The sequence below is a fragment of the Podarcis gaigeae genome, assembly GCF_964106915.1.
Source record: "Podarcis gaigeae genome assembly, chromosome: 7".
Taxonomy (NCBI): Eukaryota; Metazoa; Chordata; class Lepidosauria; order Squamata; family Lacertidae; genus Podarcis; species Podarcis gaigeae.
The window spans coordinates 63,897,205-63,913,556 of record NC_139683.1 but is presented as its reverse complement, the minus strand read 5'-3'; the positions used below and the strand labels follow the sequence as shown (position 1 = coordinate 63,913,556).

Here is a 16,352-nt window from a genome sequence, read left to right as displayed (position 1 = left end):
AAATCCTATTAAGAAACAGCTTTGAAATTAAAGTGCTTGCCATCACCCACCAGGAAACTTGGTGAGCCCTTTGCCAAGGTAACCACACTACCCCAAACAAAAACCAGTCTGTTTTATGATGAGGACAGACAGGCCGAGAAGAATCTAGCTTTGAGTTTCCTAATGCAAAGCTGATTGGCATCGCCCACAATTTTAATTGTGCCTGGAAAATCTGAATATCATGTTTTGTGATACTGCGGAAGCGCTCCAGTCTGGGTATTCCATCCTTGGCACTTTTTTTACTAGTATAATAAGGATTTGCATCTAAACCTTGTTCAGTCCACAGCCAGATGCAAAAAGTGTAATGTTAGAACTAGTTTGCAGTAAAAAGGGAAAGGGGAAAACCCCCCTCTAGCTGCAATAAGCACAGGATGACTCTCTCTAGTAGCTGTGCTCAAAGGCTTGGGCATATAGGACTTTCAAAATGTACAGTAGAGTAGGGAGAAAAGCAACTGGATTCATTCTTTGCTCAGCTCCAATGTTCACTAGGTTGTTGTTGTTTTTTTGAGAGCATAGCCTGTTCCTCAGCCTCACCTAACGAGCGAGGATAAAATGTGATAACCCTGCTATTTAGAGATGGGCAGGATATTAATGCGATGATACGCTTGAACAACAGCCCCTGCCATGTCCCACATTTCAAACACAGCTTCCCCTGTAGTGTGAAGTGTGCTGGCCTGGCGAGACAAGCAGAATTAAGTTTTGAGGTACAGACCATTGCACCGGATCCAAACATCCAAGAACACTTGTCTAAGGCAGGGGTAGCCAGTGTGGTACCTTCCAGATGTTTTGGACTACAACTCCCATCAGCCCCACTCAATACAGGAAGTGATCAGGGATGCTGGGAGTTGTAGTCTGAAAAAAATATATTCAAATACCTCAAGGGTTGTCACATGGAAGATGGAACAAGCTTGTTTTCTCCTGCTCTGGAGTGTGGGACACATATCAATGGACTCAAGAAAGGAGATTCTGAATAACATCAGGAAGAACTTTCTGACTGTGAGAGCTGTCAGTAAGAACGGATTCACTCAGGAGGTTCCTTCATTGGAAGTTTTTAAGCAGAGGTCATCAGTCATGGATGCTTTAGTTGAGAATCTTGCATTGGACTAGATGACTCTCAGGGTCCCTTCCATCTCTACGATTCTATAATTCCATGATGCTATTTTGGCTACTCCTGGTCTAAGGTTTCTTCTGTGGTACCCACAGACTGCAGTAAAACCAGTGTTCAAAACTCCCATTGTTTTAGGTGCATTTTGCGACAGGGAATTTCATTAGCAGTTTCTGAGCTTTGGGCGCAGTACTGTGCCTAAGATTTCAGATTAAAACTGCAAAGTGGAAGGAAAGGAGGATTTTTTTCTGCCTCCCCACTTCCAGCTACTCTCTGAAAACTGGAAAAGAGACCCTCTTAAGAATATTAGTTAGGTGGGCAGGGGAAGGACTGACCACGTGAAAATCGAACATAACATTTTAGCTGCAGTTCATTCATTTTCAGCTTTGTATTGCTATTTAAAAAACCATGCTTAGATAATTCCGTTGTTGTGCCCATAACCTATGTTTAAGGTGCCATTTAGCTCCTAGCTTTCATTTCTCATTTTCTAACACTGGGTAAAACACTCCACTTGTTGAAAAAGGAAGATCTTCAATAGGCACCCAAAGGACAACAGAGGAAGCGCCTGTCTTATATGTAGCGGAAGGGAATTCCAAAGGGTAGGGGTCACCTCTCTAAAGGCTTGGTTTCTATATCATACAAAACAGATGTCCTGATGAAATGGTGTCTGCAGGAAGCTCTCACCTGCAGAGCACAGAGATCTGTTGGGTACGTAAGGGGTGAGTTTATCTTCTGTGCACCAGAACCAACATCTTGAACTAAGCCCCACAGCCTGTCATGATGGTGAAAGTCTGTCCCAGTGAGTAATTCAGTTGCTGCATTTTGCCCTGGCTGCAGCTTCTAGGCCGATCTCAGGGGACAGACCCACATGGAGCACATTGGCATAGATCAGCGTGGCAGTTACCAGTGCATAGCTAAACAGTGGTCAAAGTATCTGATACAAATAGCTAGGGGACAGTTTGGAGAGTAAAGGGTATATTTCCTAAGAAGCAGAGGTCTAGAGAGGCTTGGAAATGATGGAGTGCATTTTAGTAGCCCATTGGTGGCTGGCTCTTCCATGAATTATGTACCACAGATGCAACAAAGATGAGAATGTTATAACTTATTACAAAGTGATTTCTCCCCAAAATCTAAGGCTGCGATATTTAGTGCACTTAATGGAGAACAAACACCATTGAACTCAGTGGGAAATCTCTGAGTAAACATGCACAGAACTGGGCTGCTTCCAGTCTACAATTTCTGTCTCTGAGGTTTGCTGTTGTCTTTTGCAATTAAAAACAATTCTCCCTCTTTATAGGTAGGTGTCCACTTAGTTTTTATTACATTTTTATCCTGTCATTCTTCCAAGCTCAGGGCAGCGTCCACAGGATTATTCCATTTTATGCTCACAAGAATGCTTTGAGGCAGGCATGACTTGAGAAACAGCGTTTGCCTAAGGCTACCTAGGCTGCAATCTTGCCAAAGAATTCTTTACCATTTATTTCAAAGTAAACATGCATAGGATTCTGCCGTGAAGATTTGCATCCATGCCTCCCCAGCCCAACTCCTGTGCATTCATTATTAACCCGAGGGCTTCTCTGGCAAACCTAGAAAGAGATCTGATTACAGCAGTAAGCCAGAGAGGGACTTCTCAAAGTATACATTTTGTTCTTTTCCCTTCCCAGCAAACGTGAAGCCAATTTGCCTAACCAGCTTTTCAAGAAATGCTCAGGGCCCAGTTAATGCCTGCATAATGTGCTCCTTCGGCCAACTCCAAGGGTGTGTCTACAGGGCATGGAAAAAATGGCACTTCGTCTCTGCAAACTACTTTCGAATTAAGTCCATGGAAGTGGAGAAGGGAGAATTCTCAAGCTGGCAGTGGGGAAATTCAGGTGCCGCCAAGGCTTTAAGGCCTGCTGGGCAGAATACTTCTTGCATTAGAGCTTCAGTATTGCTTCGGGCCTGCACCCTGCTTCCTCCTCCTTTTAGAAAAGCTCACCTAGGATATTTACTGCACCATTGCATCCAAGCTAAACTTGGTTGCTGAGGAAACCGAGTCGCGCCCCCCCCCCCACTTTCTCCAGAGGTCACAGCGTACACACGTCCTTCAGAATCCCTTGGTAACCATCGGCCAGCATGGTTGGGGAACATCCATGGTGTAACACTGTATTTCCATCGCTAAGGCGCTGCGGCCTGTGTCGGAGACGGAGTGGGGGGAGCAGAGTCTAGTTACATTCCTGACCCACTTTCCCATCCCCTCCCTTTTCCTCCTCCCCCCTGAGGGAGCAGCCAGTAGGAGCCTCTGCTTACAAGAAGCAGCACACCTTCAGCTGCCAGGCAGCGCAGGGTGTGAGCTGTCTGCCTGCCAACTGACTCCTGTCTCCGCAGTTTCTTGCTCAGCTATGACTCAACTCAAAACATGCTTTCTCAGAAAGACAAGTAAAAGACGTAGAGACACCTGCAACGGAAAAGCCATGGTTGCAAACTTTAGGCTGGGGGACTGGGTTGATCGGTTCTACCCGAGCAGATTGCAGGGATGCGGAGAGGTCGCTATTAGATCCTCCAGGGTTTCTCATTCCCAGTTCTTCAGCAACGGAATCGACACAAAAGGCTTCTCCCTGCACACCCTTTCATCAAAGCCGCAGCCACCCCATACGGTTGAAGCGCTATGACACCACTTTAAACAGTTGTAGCCTCCCCCAAAGAATCCTGGGAGATGAAGTTTGTTAAGACTGCTGACAGCTGATAGGAGAACCCCCCTACTCCCCCCAGAAAAGCTACAGTTCTCTAAATGATTCCTGCAGCTCAGCATCCCATCAGACGTGCTGTTTGGCTTGATCTGCGCTGGAAAGCTGGCCTGTTGATATGGTAAATATCGCAAACCAAGCTTTGTGTGTTAAGTCTTTTAAGTTTATTTTAAATGCGGCCACTAAAAAAAAACACCCTCCCAAAGTGAGCCATACAGAGGCAAAATCCCATTATTAAATGAAAACAGATTCAGCACGACAATATACTTGGTGTTGCCCAGACATCTGGCAAAATGAAAGCGACTTTGCTTGGTGACGGAACAATGAAAATATTGGTGCCTCTCTGGGGGCAAGATTCCCTTGATCGGGGCCACCACTTAGAAGGCCTGTTCTCTTGTCACCACCCCCTGGAGCTCCCTTGGCAGTAGGACACAGAGAAGGGTCTCAAATTATGCTCTCAGTGTCTGGGCAGTTCATAGGGGAAAGGCAGTCCTTTAAGTATAGGGATCCTCAGCTGTATAAGGCTTTAAAGGGCCCCCGGGAAAACCCAATTTTACCACTGAATCAGAGCAAACGTCCATCAGGTTTTCTGCAGATTGATGTCTGCCATGATTCAGCACTAAAGAGCAGGATTTGCTGGGGAAAGCGGCAGGGCAAACAGAGAACCACTCAGTCCTGTGTCCAGAGAGCACAACCAGAAAACAGCTTGGACCCAGAGGAAGTGGGGACGAGCCCAAACTGGCAGCCAGTGCAATCAGTCCCAAACCAGCATTATCCGTCCATGCCGTCTTGTTCCAGTTAACCTTTCCTCAGAGGGAAGTGTCTCAAGCCTCTCGATTGTGTCGGTTGCCCTTTTCTGCTCCTTTCCCCAATGTCTTTTTTGAGGGGCAAATGACCAGTAACCCGTGCATGGTATTCTAAGGGTGGTTGCACCACCCTAGATGAGCATAAATGCACTATAATACTGGCAGTTTTATTTTCAACCCCTTTCTCAACGATCCCTAACATATCAGCCAACTCCAGCATTGACATCAAAGGAGACCCTTCTCATTGTTCCATCTGCCTGTGTGGCTCGCTGTGTGGTGACACAAGAGAGGACCTTATCCCCGATTGTGAAACTCCCTCTCCCTGGAGGCGCTGGAGGCCTCTTTGCTAGGCTTCCCACATCCTGTTAAGACATCTGTTCACTCAGTCCTTGGGTAGAGGTGATTAGACTGAAGTTCTATCGATAAATGAGTGACTGCTGCTGTGTTCTGCTTTCTGCATTCTGTTTGTGTTGTTCTAATACATTTGGATACTGGTTCCTCCCCCGCGCCCCCAAAATATCTGTTTTGCAAACAGCCATGGTATCTAGAGGATGCCACACATCAACATTTTCAATGATGCCAAGCTTATATAATCATAGAATTGTAGAGTTGCAAGGGAACCTGAAGGGTCTGAGGTAAAAGGTAAAGGACCCTGGACAGTTAAGGCCAGTCAAAGGCAACTAAGGGGCTGCGGCGTTCATCTTGATTTTCAGGCCAAAGGAGCTGGTGTTTGTCCACAGACAGCTTTCCGGCTCATGAGGCCAGCATGACTGAACCACTTCTGGTGCAACGGGACACTGTGACAGAAACCAGAGCACACAGAAACGCTGTTTACCTTCCCACCGCAGCGGTACCTATTTATCTACTTGCACTGGCGTGCTTTCGAACTGCTAAGTTGGCAGATCTGGGACAGAACAATGGGAGCTCACCCCGTTGCGGGGATTTGAACTGCAGACCTTCTGATTGGCAAGCCCGAGAGGCTCAGTGGTTTAGACCACAGTGTCACCCGTGTCCCATAACCCGCATCTAGTCCAACCCCGTTCAATGCAGGAATCACAGCTAAAGCATCCATGACAGATGACCATCCAACCTCCGCTAAAAAACCTCCACGGAAGGAGAGCCTGCGACCTCCCAAGAGAGACCGTTCCACTGTCAAAAAGTTCTTCCTGATGTTTAGTCAGAATCTCCATTCTCCTACCCTCCAGAGCAGGAGAAAACAAGCTTGCTCCATCTCCCATGCAACAGTCCTTAAGATATTTGAAGATGGCTAACATATCTCCTCTCAATCTCCTCTGACTAGGTCTCTTTTCTAGTCAGTCATCACCAGTTCAGTCCCCATTCTATGTGAAACTGGTAGGACTTTTGTTTGCCCCAGCATTCATCCAGTTTGGAGACATCCTTTTGGAATTCCCCACAATCCCTTTTTTGGCCTTACATAAGAAGAACCAAAGGACGTGGGTGGCGCTGTGGGTTAAACCACAGAGCCTAGGACTTGCTGATCAGAAGGTCGGCGGTTTGAATCCCTGCGATGGGGTGAGCTTCCATGGCTCAGTCCCAGCTCCTGCCCACCTAGCAGTTCAAAAGCACATCAAAGTGCAAGTAGATAAATAGGTACCGCTCCGGCGGGAAGGTAAATGGTGTTTCCGTGCACTGCTCTGGTTCGCCAGAAGAGGCTTAGTCATGCTGGCCACATGACCCGGAAGCTGTACGCCAGCTCCCTCGGCCAATAAAGCGAGATGAGTGCTGCAACCCCAGAGTCGGCCACGACTGGACCTAATGGTCAGGGGTCCCTTTACCTTTAAGAAGAACAAAGGCCCATTTATTCCAGCATGCTGCTCTCACAGTGACAAACCAGACACATACAGTGGTACCTCAGATTACATACGCTTCAGGTTGCAAACCCCGCTAACCCAGAAATAGTACCTCGGGTTAAGAACTTTGCTTCAGGATGAGAACAGAAATCGTGCTCCGGCAGCAACAGGAGGCCCCATTAGCTAAAGTGGTGCTTCAGGTTAAGAACAGTTTCAGGTTAAGAACGGACCTCTGGAACGGATTAAGTACTTAACCCGAGGTAGGTACCACTGTACATAAAACCCACAGGGAGGACTTGAGAGAAACTACATGCTCCCCAACTTGTGATTTCCAGCAACTGGTCACCCTGAACAATTTGATGTCATCAGCAAACTTGGCCATCTCACTGCCCACCCCTAATTCCATGTAATTTATGAACAAGAAGCCCTGGGCTTGGGCTTGGTGAAATAAACAGTCTGCTTATATGTGTATATGCAGTTGTTTCAGAGTAGGCAATTAAAACTATTTTCATGTACATTAATTTAGGGAAATGGAATTACGGGATCCATTATACACTTAGGAAGCAATCCTATACATGTCTACTCAGAAGTAAATCCCATTAGATTTATTGCACTAATTCCCAGGTAAGTGGGTGCAGGACTGAAGTCTTATTTACCTCCCTTGCTACTGGTTAAACAGAGCTGTTTCCTTTACACTTTTTGCAAATGTTTGGGGATTTCCACATTGCAAGCAAGCTGTATAGAAATTTGGAGTAGTTGCATTAAAACTAAATTATGTGCCAATTCTTGCGTTGAGAGGGGCATTTGCCTAATAAATCCAAATACTCTCCCATATTTGGGGAAAAAATCTACTCAATCAATACAGGGAATTGACTGATCCCTCAAATTCAGCGTTTTAAGATTTGACATATTTCCTAGTTTTCATATTATAGTTCATCTTCTTGTGTTGGATACAGAAAAGTAAATAGTTACCCTCCAGGATCAAAAATAATCTTGTTCCACATCACACATAAGGCTTAGGGTTGCCACCTTGAACAGCAGCAGAGCACAACGGACATTTTGCTGGGGAAATGTCACCAAGAACCTCCATCTCTGCAAGCGTTTTTAGATCCACAAGGGAGAGTCTAATAATTCCCCAAGCGAGTTTCAGGGCATGCTAGTCATTTTGCTTCCGTTTATTTTCAGCGCATGCAAATGCAATACCGTTCTCCCGCAATTCCTTCTGCGGAAGGCGAGTCTGCAAAACACGCTTTTAAGTGGAGAGCAAAGATGCTGCACGTTGCTGCATTTCGAAACCAAAAGGTGCCTAGAAATCGCGCGCTTTGGGCCGTAAAGTCTCATTGCTAGCCGGGGGCGGGGTGGGGGGAGAGTCTCAAGAGACGAGGGAAACGCATTCAGAGGCACTTGGAAATTTATAAACCGCGCTGAGCCGCAAATCAAAACTCGGGAAGGACACGACAGAAATGGTTTTTATCAAAAGTCTGCAATCGGCTACTTTTTTGTTTAGTTTTCTTTAATGCTGGTGGGGTTTCTGGACCACTGACAGAATTTCCGCTTGGGAAGCTTTTCCTAAGGTGGGGTTGTGAATAGCAGCAGCTGAATTTCTGCCTGTTATTCGGGCGTTAGGAGGATCCAGAAACCAAGATCATGGTCAGGAGGGGTGGGGGCGTGGACGTTGCACCCCCTCCCTAGTCTGTGTTGTGATGGGGAGGGGTCCAGAGGCAGCTGATTCTCCGACTTGCCAAAGCGTCGATTTCCAACCCCGTGAGATCCCCACCTGCATAAACAGAAACTATTGAGATCTGCCCTGCAGAGCGAGGTAAACCCACCGCTGAAACCAACGGGCTGCACGAGTTCAAGGCTATAAACTGCTGAAAACCCAACTCAATTTAAAAAGACGGTGGGGTTTGCTTCGGAATAAGCAAACCAGAAACGATGCCAGCCGACTCCCGATCCGAGGACGGGAACTGCAAAGCTCTTTAATCTGGATTTAAGGCTGCGATCCTGACAACAGGAAAATAGTCAACCTGGTTGGAGCGCAGCGGGACTTGCCGCCCAATAAAGACGCGCGGGGTTGCGCGCTAAAGTCTCGATAATATGCGGGCCTTACTTCCGAGGAAATTGGGTTGCTGGTTCTCCGACTCGTGCAGAGGGCTCGGATCGCGCCCTCTTCTCCCCCCCCTCCCCTCCTTTCGGCTGGGCGGCTGCGCGCTGCGCTCCTCCACCCCCTTGGAGAGCCACGTGTCCCTGCCTGGTCTTTATTGTGCTCGGGCTCCTCGCCCGCCTCCTCGCTCCATGAAGCGCGCCCAGAGCTCCAGCTTTGCACACACGCACGCGTGCACGAGGAGACAACTGAGCAAAGGCGCCGCCGCTTGTGGTTCCTCCTGCAAGCCGGATTAAGGCTGCTGATCTTATGCTCAGCAGCGCCTCACTGGACCCGCTTCTTGGTAGACCGGGGGACAGAGGTTGGGTGGCAGCGGCGCTTGAAGCCAGGCTGCTGCTGCTGCTGCTGCTGCTGCTGCAAGGCGCCGGGCTAAGTCTGCTGCGGAGGCGCAGGCAGGAGCTGCTGCTGCTGCAGGGAATCCGGTTTCCGCCTCGCCACCGGAGGAGGAGCAGCAGCAACACTGCCCAGCCCGGGGTAAGGAGCAGCGCGCGCGCGCATTTTTCCGCATTTCTCATGTCTCGAGGGAAGGGTGATGGGATGGCAGCTTAATGCAAAGCTCCCGATCCTCTCCAACTTCTCTTCCCCCCCCCCCCCGACGCAGTAAGTCAACAGGTGCGGTTTTGCAATGCGCCCATTGGATAAGGCTTCCCCTGTTGAACTTTTTTTCCTGCTAAAGATTGGGGGCGGGGGGCGGTTCGTGTTGTAACGCAGAGGCGGCAAGGTGTGCGCTGAGGTTTAATTCTATTTCTGTGGCGCCCGCCCTTCAGTCTTTGAAGCCCGTTGTCATCTCTGCCGGAGAGGTCCGAGCTGCAATTTTTTCAATTAGTAACACATACTTCTTTTATAAACTGCCCGTGAGATTACCTGTTCCTGCTGTCATGGCTGGAAAGCCGGGCATCCTGTTCTAGAATGTTTTAATTTTGTGGTACGTCTCCGCCTGTGCCCGCGCATTCATACGTACTACTGTATAACACTTCAAGGGCTTGAGCGTGTCGGTTTTCTCTGTGTTCTCCCTCTTCAGACCCACAATAAGATGCACAAACATTCCATATATCAAACTGTTCTCAATTGTAGAGTTGGAAAGGACAATGAGGATCATCTAGTCCAACCCCTTGCAATGCAGGAATCTTTTGCCCAAACCTACAACCCTGAGATTAAGAGTCTCATGCTCTACCAACTGAGCTATACTGACTTCCATAGTTTGCTTAGTTACTGGTTTCTTTAGACCCTCACTTTCTTTCTCTTGTAGGCTCAACTGTCATCAACCTTCTGTCAGCTTGCAAGTTCCTGTTAAGTGCTTTCAGGGTTGTGATTTTTAAAAAAATAGAAATTAATTTAAACTAACTCACAGCGACGGTATGTACCTAGGGTTTCCCCCTGGGCGTGTAGACAGTGGCGTAGCGTGGGGGGTGCAGGGGGGGCGGCCGCACCGGGTGCAACATCTGGGGGTTACGGTTAGGGTGTGCAAATCCACGGGTTAGGGGGTACAAATTACTTGCCTTGCCCCAGGTGCTGACAACCCACGCTACGCCACTGCGTGTAGAAGCAGCTAGTTTTCTTTTAGGTGGTCCTATGCATCTTCCAAATTGATTGGCACTCAACCACCTGAGTGTGCTATTAGAAGGAATGATGTTGCTTTAACTGTGGCCTGTCATGTTTCCACATAAAAGTATGGTGTATTTACAGCAATGAAGACAGGAACTTGGTGGAGGTTTCTCATGTACTAACTCTTAACGTGGGCTTGAATGGGCCTTGTTCATCACTAGAGGGGAATGCCACAAGGTGCCACAAAAGTGGAGGGAACTGATGCTGAGAATATTTATTTTATTATATTATTAAATTTCTATCTTGCCCTTCCTCCTGAAGGAGCCCAGGTCTTGGTATAAAAGCTGATCACTTGAGCCCAGGTGACAGTTTCCGCAGTCTGCCACAGAAGGGATTTGTGGCCTTAGCCAAGTCGTTCAGTATTTTTCCAGACTATTGCTCTTTCACATTTAGCTGCTACATTGGTGGGCAACCTCTGGCTTGGGGGGCAGGGGGACATATACCCCCCCCCCAGTCTGCTCTTACATGGTGACCCTTGGAATCTGACCCTCAAGTGTCTCTCTTTCTTCATTCTTGTATCCTCACTGAAAGAGTGTCAGATCTATACTTATATCTAGTATGAGAAATTGGTACAGTGGTACCTCAGGTTACAGACGCTTCATGTTACAGACTCCGCTAACCAAGAAATAGTACCTCGGGTTAAGAACTTTGCTTCAGGATGAGAACAGAAATAGCGCGGCGGTGGCGGGAGGCCCCATTAGCCAAAGTGGTACCTCAGGTTAAGAAAAGTTTCAGGTTAAAAACAGACCTCCGGAACAAATTAAGTTCTTACCATGAGGTACCACTGTATTGGCCTCTACCATCATGCAGCCCCTGACAAATGGATTACCCCTTAGGCTGTGTTCAAAATTCACCAGGCACATTTTGCACGTGGCTATTGGCCACTTGTGACCAGGTGAAGATGCCCAGGTGTCAGGATGACTCCTGACATCTCCACCATCTGGAGGTGCATTCCTGGGGATCCTCAGATCTCGACTGTTTACACACACTAATACTACAGCCTGTAGAATTCTATCTGTTATATTTTTTCTGCACAATCAAGAATGAATTTCAGGAAACAAAAAAGCTGTACTGTATTGAAAAACACAACTTTCAAGCTAATGGGGCCTCCCGCTGCTGCCGTGCCGCCGCCGCACGATTTCTGTTCTCATCCTGAAGCAAAGTTCTTAACCCGAGGTACTATTTCTGGGTTAGCGGAGTCTGTAGCCTGAAGCGTCTGTAACCTGAGGTACCACTGTATATCTGAGTTTCTAACACTGCCCATAGGAAATATGGCCTTTGAGAGAGAGAGAGAAATGGCCCACTCCTGATGCAGAGGGCATTGGGCATAGCAAGAGTCCTTGACTTGGCAGATTGTGTGTGTGTGTGTGTGTGCGCGCGCGTGCTTGTTTCTGGGAAGCTTTGCTTCCAGGGAATGGTGCTGAATTTCTCTTTCTGGTAGTGAGAGATTCCTAGAAGCAGGACCAATGTCCAACCCATTTTTCAGGATCATTTTGATTAGAATAGCAGCAAGGGCAAGACTCATGTGTGCTTAGAAGTGTATAAACAGTGCATGAGCTAGTGTATGGGTAGGCAAACTAAGGCCGGGGGGCCAGATCCGGCCCAATCGCCTTCTAAATCCGGCCCGTGGATGGTCCGGGAATCAGCATGAGTAGAATGTGTCCTTTTATTTAAAATGCATCTCTGGGTTGTTTGTGGGGCATAGAAATTCATTCATATATTTTTTTCAAAATATAGTCTGGCCCCCCCACAAGGTCTGAGGGACAGTGGACCGGCCCCCTGCTGAAAAAGTTTGCTCACCCCTGGGTTGGACATTGACTAGGAAAGCACAGGCTCAATTCTCTGCTCAATCTCAAAGCTCGCTGGGTGACTTTGGACCGGCCACTATTTCTCAGGCAAACAAAGTTATTATAAGGACAATATATTTGTAAACTAATGTATGTTGCCCAGATTTCCTTGGATGGATGATGGGATACAAGTGAAATATAGAAATATTGCTGTTATGTCTTTAAAATCCAAATTGTTGTCTTAAACTAAATATCAGCTAAAAGCTCCCTGGCTTTCCCCCATGGTGGTAGCAAAGAAAAACTTGATAACTGTAGTTTTCAAATATTTAGGCAAGCAAAAAGCAAAACCCAAATGCACCGTGTCAGCAAAGAACATTATTTTTAAGCTGATCTCATGACTTGTGACATCAGGTTACACAGATCTACCAGGCTCCTGTCAGCCTCCGCTGATAAGAAGGAATTTCTTCGATAGAGAAACTGCAGCTGGAATTTGAAGGGAGGGAAGGAAGCACAATTCTGAGCATATTTGCAGAGAATTAAGGATCAGGCTGCGTGGACAGAGTCTCTCATGTGAAACTTAAAATCAGCTTTATTTTAAACCACTCTACAGTGAGAATGTGTAAGCCTGCTTTGACTACAGTATACAATTGAATTCTGTTCCACATTTAATCCTGAATGAATGAATAGCATTTCACATATGGCGTGATTAGTGTGAAAGAAACGTAGACCGCATATTCTCTCACCTACTTTGGAGTAAGCCCCACTGAACTCATTGGGACTTGCTTCTGAGTAGGATAGGAGTGCAACTGTTACAGATATTTGTGCCTTGATTGCCTTAAGCGTAGATCTGCTATTTATTGTTGGTTATTTTAATCTGTCACCAGAAGGTACCGAGCCATGGATGGAGATCTTCTGAGAAACTGGAAAATGGAGGAGTCTTCCATCTTCATGTTCTACCAGCCTCTGGAGAGATACCAATTAAAGGTGGCACAGCTTCACTTCTCTTCTGTGCCTTCCTAAGCTATTTCCTTCTCGTGTTTCATTGCTGCTGTTATGGTTGCAATTTTATGCACTCTTACTTGGGAGTACGTTCCTTTGGACACAGTGGCACGTATTTTTTCGGTAAACTTGCATAAGTTGGAGCTGCGTGATAACCAATAATAATACCCTCTTGACGGTACCATAATCTGCAGTCCCAAGTCGCAGGGCATCTAGAGAGGCGTTTTCGGTGCCTGCTCCGACACTATCGAACTCCATACCTTGGGAGACTTGCCTCAGGTTGGACCACATGTAAAGCACTTCTGAAAAATTAGAGCTGGTGAGTGGAGCACCACCATGTGGAAAGAGATCTTCCGTGATTCTGAACACGCATTGAAAATACGAATGGACCAATACAGTTTTAGGCATGTTTGTTTCAGCAAGCCTATGTGGCCTATGTAAAATGTTGATACGTGTTTCAGTCTGATATTTAGGCAATTGTTGGTTTTAATTATTGTTTTAAAATAATTGTTTTAAATGACAATACTATTTTTAAAAACTATTTTTGTAGGGTTATTGCACTAAATAATAATAAATGAATGGATTTTAATAACGAACTAAACAAAAGAATAACAAATTGTGGACCAAGGAGTAGTCTGCAGTGTGATTTTAGTCATATCTATATATTATTATTCTTAGAAGAATGGTTATTCTTCAGGGCTGAGCAGGCCCAGAGTACGTTCACCCAGGAGTTGGATTCCTGGATCCTAACAGCAGTCCATTTCACTCTCCGTACATCATTCACCTAGCAATGGTTAGAGTTTCGGTATAAGCTCTGAACCATCACAGCCCCGTTTCCAGAATGAAAATGGGTTATTCATGCAAATTGCATTTTAACTGCTGGCTTTAAATGTGTTGCAATGTATTTTAACTATCTTCTTTTTAACTATTTGTGTTTTACAAGTTGAGATGGGCTATAGATATATTGGAGTTTCCGTGTGCTGCTCTGGTGCCGGTTCGCCGGAGCAGCTTCGTCACTCTGGCCACGTGACCCAGAAGTGTCTGCGGACAGCGCTGGCTCCCGGCCTCTAGAGTGAGATGAGCGCACAACCCTAGAGTCTGTCAAGACTGGCCCGTACGGGCAGGGGTACCTTTACCTTTACCTTTTATAGATATATTAAATAATAGTCACCTGCTGTGTTCGAGGAACGCATAGCTATATTGTGGCAGTTCATAATGTGGTGAATCTGCAGGATAAGGGAAAGAGCTGTTTACTGGATAGTCAGTGCCAAACAGGACCGGCCCACTCATGAGGTAGTGTGGGCAGTGGATCCGGTCTCCAAGGAGTCCCGCAGCCATGGTGACAACAATGGCTGTGGCGCGCTGCTTGAAGTCCTGATCTGCCTCTACAGCGGCCTTGTTCCTGATGTAGATCTTCACTCACCCATTCTTCCCCAGTTGTGGGAGGAACCGTTTTGTGGCTCGCCTCGGGTACCAAAATGTCTTGGGCTGGCCTTGATGGTGAAGATCTCAAGGTGTTCATAGATTATGTTTGCATACCAGGAAGTTCTCCAGTGTTGAGTCTTCCTGCATCTCCGACTCTTAATAGCAGAAGGCACCTCAAGCAAATGCACTACCAACTATCAGGATGTAAAATAAAATTGCAGTCCCACCCCGAATTGGTTCATCAGCCAGAGACTAGGTAGTCAGTGGGCCTCCGACAATGCTTTCCTTGAGATGATGGGCGTCCCCAGTCATCAGTGATATCTGGCAGATTGCAGATACATATTCTGTATTTCAGAGGCTTGGCCACCTGTCTCTCATGTAGATTTATATAGATTAGAAATTATCTCCATATACGTAGGGAACAAGAAATCTGTTAAATCAGGTAACAGAAACTTTTAATTAATGGCATATCGTTTTCATGGCAGCTTTTATCCAGAAATTTTAGAATCTGATTGCTGGGTCTTTACCTGCCACTAATTTTGCAATAAACAAAAAAACAAAAACACTTCAGAATATGCAACACAAACAAATTATTGAACTACTATAAATGTGTGGAAGCTGCGGTTGTAAAACATAAATTGTATGTTACAATGGCTACTCAGATATGTAGAAAGTTGGCCTGTGTTTTGATCAGGCTGTTAGCTTGTTGATTTTTTAATGTTTTAAATAGCTGCTTTTAACTGTTACTGATTATTTATTTATTTTTATACTTGAGCTACTTTGAGTTTTTTAAAAAACAATTGAGTGGTATATGAACTTTTCTGAAATAAATAACATGTTGTTGTTTTTTTGAACTGTAAGAGATTTAAGGCTGCATTCCTAAACTCCCTTGCTTAAAAGTGTTATTTGTTGAAATGGGTGGGATTTATTTTGATGAAACATACGTGCGAAGGGTGTTGTTGTCAAATGTATGCCCATCCCTGCGGTCACAGGGTAGTAAACTTAGGGTAGTAACTGAAAGAATTGCATTACCAAAGAAATGGAGCGTGTGTACTAGTTAAGAGCTGGTAAAATCGTCCTAAGAGTTTTGTGAATGCCTCTCCTAGAACACACTGTAGGATACTCCAGAGCGAGGAAGGAGAATATGGAATGATTCTGTAACCCGACCTTAATAGTCAGTTGGTGGTCTAGTAACCATATACAGTCGTACCTTGGAAGTCAAACGGAATCCGTTCCGGAAGTCTGTTCAACTTTCAAAGCGTTTGGAAACCAAAGCGCTGCTTCTGATTGGCTGCAGGAAGCTCCTGTAGCCAATCAGAAGCCCCGTCGGACATTCGGCTTCCAAAAATAGTTCGCAAATCGGAACAGTCACTTCCGGGTTTGCTGCGTTCGGAAGCAGAAACAGAAAACTCTACAGGTTTTATTTTGTAAAAGGCTTTATGTTCTATCAATAAAAGATGATATTTATAAATGGCCTGAAGTTTTCTAGACACTATTAAGAAAGTAACACAATCCCTGCTCACAGGCCACAATCTAAGACCCCATCTGCATTAAACATTTAAAACAGTATCTTAATATTTTAACCAGGGATGGCTTTCCCCCAAAGATTCCTGGGAGCTATAGTTTAGGGGCGGTGAGAGTTGTTAGGAGACCCCTGTTCCCCTCTGAGCTACAATTCCTAGAGTTCCCTGAGAAGAAGGATTGGCTGTTAAATCAGCCTGGGAATTGTAGTGAAGGGGAATAGGGATCTCCTGACAGCTTTCAGGATCCTTAACAAATCGTAGCTCCCAGGATTCTTTTGGGGGGAAGCCATTGCTGGTTAAAACATGATACTGCTTTAAATGTATAGTTAGTGCAGATGAGGCCTAACAGACACAGCACAAAA

The 16,352-nt window shown here is 46.1% G+C and overlaps 2 long non-coding RNA genes across 2 annotated transcripts; one reads left to right on the top strand and one right to left on the bottom strand.

Moving 5' to 3' along the window:
- Positions 1-7,077: 7,077 nt before the first annotated feature.
- Positions 7,078-8,696, bottom strand: LOC310848443. The gene is made up of 2 exons (XR_014566401.1): positions 8,598-8,696; positions 7,078-8,264 (listed from the first exon to the last, which is right to left on the bottom strand). It is a non-coding gene; the product is annotated as an uncharacterized lncRNA (long non-coding RNA).
- Positions 8,697-8,735: 39 nt separating this feature from the next.
- On the top strand, positions 8,736-14,896 carry LOC310848413. Its single transcript, XR_014566330.1, has 3 exons — positions 8,736-9,125; positions 12,928-14,017; positions 14,210-14,896. It is a non-coding gene; the product is annotated as an uncharacterized lncRNA (long non-coding RNA).
- The last annotated feature ends 1,456 nt before the right edge of the window (positions 14,897-16,352 follow it).